Below are 12,377 nucleotides of genomic sequence, written 5' to 3'. Positions count from 1 at the left end.
AGCAACTTTATACCCTGTGGAACAGTTTCGCTAAGAAAAATACTTGGGTTTTGAAGAAGGTCGGTGCAGGGCTGACTGTGAACTTCACAGCTGCAGCCTGATGCCGAAGTTAACAGCTGAGAAACACAAGACTGAGTTATCTGCTGTCCTTGTTTAACTGTAACAGATGGAATAGGGGCACAACAGGTATGTGCCTGGCAGGTGTCTCCCCAGTTCCTCTCCGCTGCTGATAACAAGCATTGCTCTCATCCCACCCGGGATCTTGCCACCACTGCTCATTCCTGGGTGGGCACCAGTGGTGCAGTGTTACTGGTGACAGTGGGTGTGGAACAGGCGAGGGCTTTGGAGGGGCCTCACGGGGCCCTGGTGAGTCCCGCAGCTGGGGAGTGCGGCAGACCAATCCCAGCAGAAAGCTGATCTGAAACAGCTCAGGAAAAATACCACGCAGCTTCCCCCTGCAAGAGTGCTTTGGGACAGAATGCAAGTGTGTCAAGGAGCAATACAGACTCCCACATTTCCTACTTCTTTTGTTGAATCTGTTGTGAGTCTAGGAAAAAGGGCTTGATCTTCTGAGGTGTTATCCAGCACCTGACAGTAATGCTATGGCAAGCCCAGGTGGAAAACAGGTAGCAAGATAAACTATAGACATGCTTGCTTGCTCAAAGCAGCACTGATTTCTCATTGGATTCTTCCCAACTGCACAAAACCTGACTTTACTTTGTATTTTAACTGTGGAAAAGACAGTGTGAAGCAATAGCCGCAGCAGTAGAAGATCTGTACACTCTTGTCACCCTTATGTGGTGTAGCCTTGGGCAAGTCGGTTCTGCCTGAGCCCTTTACCCTTTCTTTGCCTCATCTATTCAGACTGTAAGCTCTTCAGGGTTATGGCTGTCACTATGTATTTGTAGAGCATGTATCAAAGATGCAGAAAATTACCAATATACTCCTGCAAAAAACAGTAACTTTATGAAGGTATCAGTAAACAACAGCATTATTACAGCCTGGTATCCCTTCATCTCCCCATTTATCATTTCTTGCTTTTAGTCCCAATCTTTCCTTTCCCCTTGAACCATTTCCACCCTCAGCCCTCTCTTTCTGGCCTGTTTGAAGGAATTTTATGTATAAGAAATGAATTGTGCTGCTGGTTTCTGCAGTCCTGCCTTGTCTACCTATTGTGCTGATGGTTACTGACAGGCCTAGCTCTCCTTGTGGTGTGTGATCCAGTGGATGTTCTGATTTTTTCCTGTGGAAACAGAGTATTGAAATCTGCCACAAAGTCACAGGCAAAAAAAGAAGATTACAAAATTGGGAGGTAGCTTTAACACAATTGACATCTTGCTAAACCAGCCAATAGGATATACTTATCCTTGGTTTAACTCGATAGGTGAAAATAATTCAAGTGGAATTCGCTAGTGATGAATTTATCCCTTGGAGGCCAATGTTAGGAAAGGAGATAAAACAGTTCATTAATTGCGTAAGCACTCGGTTTGTACTGGAGGAGTTCAGCCATTTTAAAACAATTTATTCAAGCTGAACATGCTATAGAATCAGAATAGACGTTATTTCTGTAACTCCCTTTTGTTATGCTGCTTGCTTAAATGAATGATCATAACCAAATGTCTAGCAAACTGCAGCTTATTAGTAGGCTTGAAGCCAGAACCTTCAGTGTTGATAGAATGAAGGAGCTAGGGGGTTAACTGTTCACAAAATTTGCACAATTCGCCTTCTTAGGCCATGCGCCTGGGGACTGGCACCTTTATGTCACTTCAGTGACATGTGTACTCTGCAATGTTAGATCGCTTTGTCAGGGACTCTGGGCTCAAGCCACTCAGTACTGATGGTGGCATCTGACAGTAAATTGTGGCTGCCCAACTGCCATGATGGCTGCGATGCAGAGATCGAATGCATGACCTTTGCCTTGAGTATCTAAATTCTGGTGATCCTTGGGCACAGATCAGAGTAGTACCTGACCCTAATTCGTTATTCATAGTCACTCGCATGCCTGCAACTCAATACTTCCACTTTTTACATTGGGATTAAATGGATGGGTGGTCCCATTTACCTTGGAAACAATTTTATTACTTTATGACTATCCATTAAAGGGACAGTCAATATTACCTCATAAAATAGAGCACCTGTTGTAGAAGGGCAATTTAGCAAATATTAACATATGCTATTGCAAATGAAAATCCAGTATTATGCTTACGGAAAGGCCTAATGTTTCCCCTTCATGTGTGTATTAAATGATCTAAAAGAGTTGATTTCAATTGTTCAATTCATGTTATCTTTAAAACAGTCAAGAAGTTCTACCCATCTGTCTTGTGCATCTTGGCCCATATCTTGTTGTTTTTACAAACTAATGTCATAATAACCTGCAACAGAGTTACTCATTTACTTTTCTTCCCTTGAGGTCTGCTGTTAGTTCCAGGCTTTATTTTAGGGTACGCCTGAAGTGCGCCATATGACTTCTTAGCAGGTACACAGCTATTGCTAATTCAGTTTGCCTATTAAAGCATTTTGTACACCACTTGATAAAAGCACTCATTGTAAGCACAGAAGACAGATTGTTTTCCCTGGTAAACGAGTAAGGCTTAATTCAGCAAGGTGCTGATTCTACTCATTTCCACCAGTGTTCAGAGAGATCAGTGCCACTTGTTTAATTTTTAGGTTGTTGTCTTAGTGTCATCACTTCTGTAATAAATGCCTGAATTTGGATTATCCTTACCAAGAATTAACTTTCTTAAACTTTGGCATCAAGGGACTGAGAGAACTGGACTTCTTCAGGAGAAGAGGAGGCTTTGGGGGGGACCTAATAGCAGCCTTCCAAAATCTCAAGTAAAATCAAGGAGATAGGCACAGGCTCAGCAACGATATATGGCAGGAGGACAAGAGACTCCAGCATAAACTGAAACAGAAGAATCTCAGACTGGATATGGGGAACGACAGTCAGGCAGTGGGATGGGTTGCTGAGGGAAGCTCCATGGTCTCTTTCCCTGTGGGCTCTCAAGACCCAAGTGGATAAAGCCCTGAGAAACCTGGTCTGAGCTCAGAGCTGACAACGTTTTGAACAGGAGGTTGGGCTAGAGACCTCTTCAGCTTGGGTCTTCCTGTGATCCTGGACTCTGCAAGGAGTTAGTTCCCCAGTAGAAAAGCTTCTGAACTAAGATACATTTTTAATCTGGTCTTAGTCTTTGACATAGTGGTGCAGATTGGTACATGTCAGTTGAGGGCTTGCTATCCTTTTAACGGTCTGCAAAGAACTCTGTGCAAAGATGGTTCTCAAAGTCACTAGACAGATTTCTTTTTGAAAGATCACTTCTTTATCATGTTGCTGTAGTAGTAATACCTTGTTCTTCTCTAGTACTATTCCCTCCCCCCCCCCCCCCCCCCCCAAAAAAAAAAGATTGAACAGTAATGTTGGCAAGTCTTTTCGCAAGTATGTTACTTTATTTGGGCCTTTTTTTTTTTTTCGGGAGTCTTATCATTTTAATTATGTCATTAGGATCCATGGTACAGTTTATTAATGCTCCATCAGCGAAGAAGACTGTACCTCCCCCCTATACTCGTAACATCTTCCCTTGAAGTAGCATACTTTTTTCCCCATTTACATTGGAGAGCCAAGGTAGTACTTTTTCTTACAAGCAGAATAAGTTGTTTTTTTTTTTTTTCCATACAATGTATTTTAAGAATAATTCTTTAAACAAGGATTGTTGTACTAGTAGGAACTGGCCATAGCAAGGGAAGAGGTATGTCATAACTTCCAGTAGCATACAGTGACTACACAAGCACAATTTCTGCCACAGCTGTACAGATGCATGCACACACACACAAAAAAAAATTACACCGTATTCACATGCTTATATATTTGAGGCACTTGTCTGCCACAAGCTTTCTAAGTAAATAGATATGCCAGTAACCTATTTATATGTACATGAGAACTAAATTGCAGACTCTGCCTTAAACTGGATTAACTGTCTTTAGAAAGAGAAGTTGCAGTTTGGGAGATAAACAAAAGTAGCTTTCACATGCTGGGAAGTGTCTTAATTCTGTAACCATAAGGGAAGTCCATTTGGTTGTTCAACTATATTGGGTTCAGTTCACTTTTTCTTCTTTCCATATCCTCCTAACTTTTTCGAAATACATGCTTTTTTCTAAATCTGATCCTGTGCTATGTCCCAGTCCATTCTACAGCCATGGAATAAAAGACAACTTCTGTAGCCAATGCTTTTTCAAATTGACAAGGGTCTGTACCATTAGAGGATTTGAACATTTACAGGCTGATTCTCTTCTTGAAGCCATCAGTGACATCAGCATTCATTCCTGGTTCTCCAGTAACCTGGAAATGCTGCATTTACAATTGTTTCTTTTTGGATCTTCTTTTATGTGGTTCTTCTGTAGCCAGCATTTTTTATTTTTTTTTAATTTTTGTCTTGTCAGTTAGCCAAAATACTTATTGTGACACACATAAAGTTCATGTTCTGTCCTGCCATTCCCAGGTGGACTGGATTCCAACAGGACAAATCAGATCCAGTTCTAAAGTATTTTAAGATGTTTACTAGCTTCATTAATTCAGAAACGATGGGGACATTCTGGTCAAGAGCATTACTATTCATGTGGGTTGAAGCTGGACAAAATTCTTGGTTCATGGGGGGTGTTATAAATAAGTCATTTATCACAGTAGATTGAGCAGAGTAGGGCTGGTTGATTATTGTTCTCTTATGATTCAAGATTGTATCAAGTCTGCATTAACTGCAATAGGTCTGTTTATTATCTTTGACATATTACAAAAAGGGACTAGTACTAAAGTTATAATTTTTCTAAGAGAGACTGTATCGCTCTTAACTTGTGATGACCTTTTACCATGCTGTAATTTTGGCAGAGATGGTTGCTTTGTGTGCTTAATGTGAGCTTAATGCTGCTACCTCTACAAATACCTCATCTGTGACCATACTTTTTCAAGGACACTTTTAATGTGCTGAGTGTTATTTTGCTCTTGAGTTCCCTTGACAGAATCCAGTTTGCTCTGGGCACTGTCAAAAAATAATAAGTGATTTCAGATGAAGTACTTGCTCACAGGGAGTTCAGAGAGGACATGTAGGGTAACTTTTATGCTAAAGCATTACAGTGAAAATTTTGGAGTGTTATGATGCCTGTTTTTTCTAATCTTAGTGTCGTTACACAGTTGAATATACACTAAGCAGGTGGAGTATTTAGCTTTGTCACTAGTCTAATAGACTTTACCTCTTTTGAGCAGATGTCATCAGTAAAAACATTTTTTGTGGCTGTTATCTTGATTTATGTCTCATCTGATGTTTTTCCACACTCAAGGAAGCAATGTTTGATAGAAACGTAGTTGTTCTTTTTGTGGGTTGTTGGTAAGCTTCCACGTCACCATTTACATTTGCTTGGTGTGGTGGGTTATGCTTACTACCTCTTACTGAACTCATAAAGACTGTAAAACAAGAGAAGTTCCTAACATATTCTAAACTGGATGTCTATCACAAATATGTGCCTTCTCTGCACCTTGCTGTTAATTCAAATAAGCAAGCAAGCATTGGCATAGATGCTGTCTTTAACCATGTTCCCAGAACTTTCTTTGCAGGTTATCTCTGTTCCTCATTCCCTCTACGCCAAAAGAAAGGCTTCAACTTCCTTTCTACTTTGTTGAATTGAGTCCAGTTAATTAAGTCAGTGTTTGAATGCACAGCAAAGGACACGTCACAAGGATATAGTCCAGGCATTGCTAACAGCCAGGAAGAAATCTCCCATTACTTCAGACCAATTATGCCAAGTTGAAAACCCACCAGAGCTAGTATAGACAGCACCTCGGCAGCCATCACCTCTGTGCTGTTATACAAGAATCTTGCGTAGGGCACAGCTGCACGTGAAGAGTGCACAGCCAAAACCACATCAATAATTTCCACTTGCTCTCCCTTGAGAAGAACTGTAATGGATGTGATGGGTTTGTTTGCACAAGGAAGAGGAGCTGTCGATTCAGTTCCTGGGGAGCTGTGCACGCCCTGTGCCTGCATCTGTCAGCCTCCCAAGGAATTCTCTGAAGCAACAGCCAACACACATGAGGTGTGCTGACGGGACAAGCTATGTCTAAATTTCCTGTCTGTATAAGAGAGATTTCTATCTTCCTTCAGTTAGATGTTGTGACTATAAAGACAGGATAAATTTTTAAGGCTTTCAGGTATTACAGTGAGAAGATTTGTTTAAAGATTATAAATAATGGAGGTCTCAGTTCTTTATCTGAAACAAGGAGAGTAAAATAACTGCAAGCATCACAGAGATTAGCCCACCATCAGAACTCAAGAAAAAGCACAGTATTTGCAACACCTCGAGCCAAAGCTTTGTGGTTTTTTTTTTGTTTTTTTTTTTTTCCTGGGGGAGGGTGGGGGGGAGGGGAGGAAGGGGAAGGTGGGGAGAGTGATTTCTACCCTGGCTTTTGTCACGCATCTCAAGATACATACTAGATCACTCAATTCATTGTAAGCTTTGAAAGCTCAAGCCATAGTCTTCCTGCAGCATGGTGGCCAGGCATCTAGGCAGAACGTATATCTAGGTGTGCCCAGTTTTGTCTGCAAGCAAAAAAACAGGGACTCTGCTCAGCTGTTTGAAAAGGCCAATGTAGCTAAAGAGGCACGTTAATACCAAATTCTCCTCTGAATAGATGGGTGGAGTGTACTTGCGGTATCGAGCCCATTCAGATCCCAAGTTAGGTAGCTGCTGCCATGTTTTATCAGCGTCATCTGTTGGATGCATAACAGCTAAACAAACTGCTTGGGGAGCAGGGAACAGGCTATAACTGCACCAAAAGCCTCACGCAATTCAGAAAGTCATGCTTCTCATGCTTTTGCACCACTGGTATTTGATACTCAGTGATGAATTAAATAGGCTGTGCAAAGTTATCAGGGTTAAATGTGATAAGCCAGCATACGTCTGTCCTTTACAGACCAGCAACCATGTGCACTGTTGCATAATGTTTTATTGTACTTAGTGTTACTCGAAAGCCAGCTGTGTAAGTTACTGTTTTATTATTTCTAGTGGGAGTGTATGCAGGACTTCTGGGGGCAAAAAGTAACTCCAAAAGCTTTTTATTATTTCCCCAGAGCTTCTGTTTTCAGTGTGTGATTCATCATTGCTCAGTGTCTTATGTAAACCTTTATTCCAGTGGAAAATGGACTTAAATAGGACACAGTCTAAGTACTCTGAGAATAGCTACAAATGACCCCTTATACGTGCCAGTGATTCAGGCCTGACCCTGTATTTGGTGCAACTGTAGTTATAAGCAAGACTGGAAACAGGAGTATGGCCTTATATACAGGATTTCATCTGCTAGTCTTTTTCTTTGAACATGTCAGTTCTCATCTTGAAATTCATCACTGTATCTGCTGTGATTTTTGTTTTGTTTTATTTTGTGTGTATGCTGTTTTGTTTTTTCTCCTTAGAGTCTACAGTGATTTCTTTGCAAACTGCAGCTTTGGTTTCCCCCACTGAATTGTCTACTTCCAGTTGTACACCCTCAGTAACTCTTCAGACAAAGATTTTGTTTGTTTCTGCTGTGTATGCATTCATCTTTTTCACATTATCATTTGGTAATTACATCAAGCCACTCTCCTTGGTCATCAGCTGCAGGATCTCTGTGTACTTTCTACCATCTGAGAACTTAACAAATAAATTATAAGACATATTTTATGTACCTTTAAGTTAGCTCTCTACTTGACCTGTATGGCTGTACCAATATACAAAATATGGACAGTATAACCTATGCTGGATGCCTGAGGAAAATAAGCAGAATAATTTTTATTGTGCTTAGGCCAACCTTGTTAGTGTAACAATGTAGTTAAAAATGTATCCTGTAACTCTGGTTCACGTTGCTATTAAATCTTAAGACTTTAATTTAGTACCTGACATTATGGAATAGATGAGCAAAGGGGAAGAACAGAGAAAAGGTAATGAGCACGAGCTTCCTTGTGGTTAACAGCAAAGTCCTTTACAGTTGTAGGAGAGAGTATTAAATAGCATTTATGCTGTCTTCTGTCCCAGTGTGACGTAAAGGATCTCATATCAATGAGAACAGGGCCTAAACACAATAAACCCATGGTGACTTTCAGGATTTTTGTTTATTTTGTTTGAGCACTAACCATATCATATAGCCATAAGACTCGATCTGTTTAGAAAACAGGTGGATGAATTTATAGGTCAACTAGATCCAGCTGGCTGCTTTAATGTTTTTCTTTATGCTATTCTAGCAAACAATGCACTTGTTAAAACCTAATTAATGCTAGAGTGGACAAACAAATCAACAAAAGAGGCACTCAGAGGCACTGTTCATAGGAGTTAGAGATGGAAGAGATCTATTAGGTCATCTGCCTGTTCTCCTAACAGTACAACAAGACTGTTTTCTTTTATCAGAAGGGATGGTTCTGAGCAAGAGGATGAGGACAGAGAAAAATGGCAATGGAGACTGACAGAGCAACAGGAGGGTCACAGGGAGGAAAACCGATGTGAACAGAATGAGCAGTTGGCTTAGAAAACAAGGTTAAAGCAGATTGCATTTGGAGGTTATTTGCAAAGAGGATTTCTTTAGAGAACTTACCTGTTTCTGTAAAGAAAATAGGAAGTAGGATTGTATGGTTGTACAGGAAATGTATCAAGACAGATCTAACTGTTGAACAGAGATGCATGGCTGATTTATGTCCTCTATTGGATTGAAGTGATGGTAGCTTTCAATGCTTTTCAAAAGGGAATGATCACCTTCTAGACTCCATGATGCATATTTCAGAGCTCATCTAGTTAATTTTTTGAAATATCTGGAAAAAAAAAAAACACAACTTTAGCCTGAAGATGAATAGATCCTTAGTTAGGTTCTGCTATCTAATCTGTGAGTTAATAGACTATATTAATTATTGTGTTTGTGCTGAACTCATTTCTGTCCTCTAGCCTTACTGATAAACCAGTTTGTCAAGCATGCATTTTTGGAGGTTTCAGACATCGTTATTCTTCACCTTGCCTTCCAGGTGAACTGATATAAGCTTTCTTGTACAATGGATTAGACGTTACTGAAGTTATTCAGATATCAATTTAAACACTGAGTCAAAGAACTGGCATTTTTTCCTAGACATGTTTCTCCCTAGAGTGCTGACAGCAGTGACTCTATATTGGCAATGTAGCCTGCACTTATTTAATCTTTTGACACTATTTTAGTCTGCTTTTAGAGTTCTGATATAGCTATTAATGATACTAAATATGACTCTTGGACAGATTAACTGAATATTTCCACTGATTTATGATCATTGTTTTAAGGTTTTTCTAACCAATAAGTTGTGTTCATATAAACTAAATAGTCTTTTATTTAAATGTAATAAAAACTGTGATGTTTGTTTCAAGAGGAGTATATTTTAGTTTGGTTAAGCTACTTAAATTTCTTTATATTAAACTAAACAAACTACTCAAGCCAAGAAATAAGTGTCTGCACTCGGAGTGCTTTGATGATAATCTATTTCAATTCAATCTTACTTTATGCAGTGCAGCTGTCTTAGATAAAGAAACTTTTGTATATTCTGACCTCTGATGCTTTCACTCTGATGCAAAATCATAAAGATCATGATTAAATTAAGTGGAAGCTTTCTTTTTCAGATATGATAGTCGCATTTTATTCTCCTTTATTGTATGCTGCTACTATGCTGCTTCTCTGTGTAATTAACATTAGTGCCAGCTCAAGGAATGGGGATGAAAGCAGCCATGGTAAGGTGATAACACTCAGCTAACAAGACATCAGTGCAGATATGACAGATAAGAGTACTCTTAAAGAAAGGGAAGCGCAGAAATCAACACTCTTGATTCTTGGCGAACTAAGTGAAAAGCTAAGCACTGAAATTGCCCATGCTGAATTGTCCTTTGTTTGTTTCCTTGGTGCTGATCTGTGTATACATTGAGGTGTGTCAGTGGAGTTGCTCAGTCCACGTCCTTTGAATACATCATTGAAGACCATTGGGCCAATACACAGAGTGCTCTGACCCAACAAAAATATAAGATCTCTGGTTTGATGAGTGGTTAGAAACACCATTTAAGAATTAGTCTTCCTGCTCCTTCTGTTTTGTTGATTTTGAAAAGAGTAGATGTAAAAGAAGTTGTGAGAATAAGCTTTGTGACGGTAGTGTGCAGTAAGACATGCTGTCATGTGAATAACCCAGTCTGATGAACTTACTTGGTGATGATGGCATTGTAACACACACTTGTGTATGCACATGTTCATATACATACAACACAAAAACGCTTTTAAAATATTTTTAGATCATGCAACTATTCCTATGATATCTGAAGTAGATATGTCTGGCTGTTAGGTTCCATAAATGAGCTTCCTAGGCTGTACAAGTCTTTCGTAATGGTCATTAAGTAAATGTCTTTTTAGTTGATATCAAAAATAGTGTTGTTTGACTCAGTCCTACAGCACTATTAAGAATTTCTCTGTCAGACAATGGGTCATTCTTTTTTTTCCTTTTTTTATTTTTCTTTTTTTCCTTTTTTTTTTTTTTAAAAAGCTATGATCATTAATGTTTTTTTCCTGCAAAATCATCTTCTATGTGTTGTGGTTGTGAAATCATATAACATTTCCTAGAAGTAGTTGAAAACTGTTTTAAAAACATGGAAATATTCTATATGACTGTAGCAATACACAGAATACGTGGCATATGCGTACATTGCACTCTATTTTATATCTGGAACAGAAAGATAACTCTGATTTTGAATGAAGGAGTACCTGTCATCACACGCTTAATTTGGCTTGCCTATAGGCAGTACCATTGTATAAGTCATGTATTAAACTTACCGATTTGCTAGATTCATAGATTTTAATAAATACTGTAATTTCATTATCCTCCTGTGTAAATCAGAGCGTGAAATATTTCTTAGACACTTAATTGCCAGAAGCAAGCATTGGGAAAAGTAGTAAGACACTGTTTGAGCTTGGAGAAATGTCTCAGAAAGGACTTTTTTTTTTAATTGAAAACTGTTTTTCATATGACTTCTGACTGAGATGAATGTTCCATTTCATCTTCACTGTGGCCTGGTGACTGCTGCAGGATAGTCTTGGTTTTCAGTTTCTCTGCATAGCAGGAGGTGGGGTCACCTCAGTATAAGGAACCATATACAACCATAGCTGAGTGTCTTTGGCTTCTTTGCGTTCTTGTCCTTCATGAATAGCCACCTCCTGCCAACAAAGCACTGACTACAATTCCTTTGTAAGCAGCAGCAGAATGGAGTTAGGTGTCTGGTGTTCCCTGCTGCCACCACTACTCTCACCAGGGCACTGGAGCTATTAGTAAAATTCTGACTTAGTGTGGAGTAATCAGAGCTGTCTGCAGGCTGACTTGGGCACACTGACGGCATTCACAGAGGTGTTCGCACAGAATTTGGTACTAAATGTCCCCAAATCATTTTATCAAGAAAGTTGAACTTGAATGATAAGTTCCTTTTTGTAATACTCAAATACTAGTAGCCCTGAGAACACTGCCTAAGAAAGAACTGAGTGTTGATGAAGATCAGCAGTGCATCAGTTCTGTGGGGGAGATGAAACCAAAAAGATGGTGAAGGAGTTTGTGAAGCTGCAAATCTTGAATTGTTTTGAAAAGCAGCCAATATAACCTCCTAGCTGAAAGAGTGAACTCTATAGAAATAATTTGCAATCTATTTCTTTACTCCTGCCTTCCACTAGGGAAAGCTTTCTGTTCCCCAGTGGTGAGAAGAGTTATTGAACAACATAGAAAAAATAAGTGAGCACTTAAAAATAAGTGAGGCTTCTGGTAATCTCCAGTTTCTATTTCATAACAGGGCCAGCCTACAGGATAACAGGGTAGCTAAAGCCTAAGAAGAGCAGTTTGACAAAGGATTGAATAGAATCACTCTTTATAGAATAGATAATCCCAAGTGAGAATGAAAACATTGATGCTACCACTGTGTCTCAAATGCTATCTAGTGTGAGAGCACAGGAGGAACTAAGACGTGTAGTCTCAGAAATCTTAGGAGTGTTTAGGTAGAATACAGGCCGATTTTTGTAGCAGAAGGTTCTTTCAGCTAAAGGATGAGCAATCTGTCTGCATTAAAAAGGTGGATTCTCTGATTTGAAGAAGCCATGAGCAACGAAAGGACACCTTAAAAGATAAGCATAACTAGATACATGACAAAATGGCGATAGTGAAGTTGATCCCAGGTCAGTATTTTTGCTACAAGGTCTCATGTCTGTAACAGAGTAACAGTCAGAATGTGTGCAAAGACAGCAGGGAAAGCCAAGAAGCATTGATTGGAGCACCCTGATGCTAAAAGATGTTGAAAATTCTCATGCCTAAAGGAGTCTGAGGGCCAAATGCAGG

The 12,377-nt window shown here is 39.4% G+C and overlaps 1 protein-coding gene across 1 annotated transcript in view; it reads left to right on the top strand.

The window, feature by feature from the left end:
* BCAT1 (branched chain amino acid transaminase 1) overlaps positions 1-12,377 on the top strand; it is a 66,613-nt gene that overhangs the window by 1,037 nt on the left and 53,199 nt on the right. The gene's annotated exons all lie outside the window — the stretch shown is intronic.

Source organism: Cygnus atratus, chromosome 1 (assembly GCF_013377495.2).
Source record: "Cygnus atratus isolate AKBS03 ecotype Queensland, Australia chromosome 1, CAtr_DNAZoo_HiC_assembly, whole genome shotgun sequence".
Classification (NCBI taxonomy): domain Eukaryota; kingdom Metazoa; phylum Chordata; class Aves; order Anseriformes; family Anatidae; genus Cygnus; species Cygnus atratus.
The sequence above is the reverse complement of the archived record's forward strand: the minus strand, read 5'-3'. Positions and strand labels throughout refer to the sequence as shown.